A 1509-nucleotide genomic window follows, 5' to 3' on the forward strand; every position below is an offset into this window, starting at 1 on the left:
AAAACTAATAAACAATGCCTGGCTCTGAGTGTTACCTGCATTATATATATATTTTTTTTAATTTCAAGAGATTTTTCTTTCTTGGTTTAATAACAAATACAAATGCATACTCCAAAATCAGCATTTTCCAGCCAAAAGGTGGACAGAAATAATTTTCTACTCAAAATGTAATGAGCAATGAATTGACTATATTTGTGCAAAATATTCTTAATCACAGGTGAGGTAGAGAACCATTTATTTGAAATGATATGTTCAGATTTTATGGTCAAATACAATAGCTTGCTTCCTAATTCAAAACCATTGCTATTTATGAGAGAGAGCACAAAATACCGAAATCTTCAAAAGTTTTTAGAGAAAGATATTTAGCTAATATTAATACAATTTTTCTTTATGGAGGAAAAACGTGTATTTAATCACTCTAATCAAACAAAACCATAGCTAAATTGTCTTACACTAGCAGAAGACATGCACACACCTGCTGAAGAAAAGGAATAAAATATCCTGTCTCTAGGAAACTACTGCAGTTAATAAGCTTCAAATGTATTTCATTTTTGAGCTTTTCTTTTATCTGAACAAAAAATAGCATCTAATTAGAACATAGAATATGATGAAGTCATAGAATATTTTATTAGAGATGGCTACATTTTGTTCTTATCTCAATCTTCATGTTCATGAAACTATTTGAATAACATAGAGTTGCTATTATGTAAGTATATTTAAATATTATTTTAATATCAGATTGGGAAATCTACTTCTGTAGTGATACTGCCTCAGAAACCCAAGGAGGGGTCGCTATAAGTCAGATCCAACTCCATGGCAGTGAGTTTGGTTTGATTTGGTTTATAATTTATGACCTGGACTAAAGACTACAATGCCCATAAGAAAAGTGGCATTGGTGTATAATAGTATAATGTTGTATTCATTTATCTATACATTCTTAAATTAAAGTATATTTATAAATCATTAATGTTACAATTATAAATGTCTCCTGTACTCTGTGCATTGATTAGAATGTGACAAATTTTATCTCACCGTTAAAGAATTAAAATCATGAAAATGTATTACTGCAATAGGTGTGAATTACCCTATTCTAATCCAAGACAATTTCTAAAATTTTGTCAATTTTACTTCAGTTTGGAAATCTTGGATCTGACTCATAGCAACCCCTCCTTGGGTTTCCATGGCAGTGTCACTATGGAAGTAAATTGCCCCGTCTTCCTTCCAAGGAATGGCTCGTGGGTTTGAACTGTCAGCCTTCTGGTTAGCAGTCAAACGCCTCAGGCACTACGCTGTCAGAGTTCCTGAATGAAAGTAGTATGTTAAATGAATTTGTTTAAGTACTAAACTTTTTTGTCCAAATATATTATGCTTCAATAAAATATGTTGTTGTTGTTGTTATGTGCTGTCGAGTCAGCCCCGACTCATAGTGACCCCTCCTTGGGTTTCCGAGGCAGTATCACTACAGAAGTAGGATTGCCCAACCTTCCTTCCAAGGAGTGGCTGGTGGGT

The sequence above is a fragment of the Orycteropus afer genome, unplaced genomic scaffold, assembly GCF_000298275.1.
Source record: "Orycteropus afer afer isolate SDZICR_OR568_19922 unplaced genomic scaffold, OryAfe1.0 scaffold00066, whole genome shotgun sequence".
NCBI lineage: Eukaryota > Metazoa > Chordata > Mammalia > Tubulidentata > Orycteropodidae > Orycteropus > Orycteropus afer.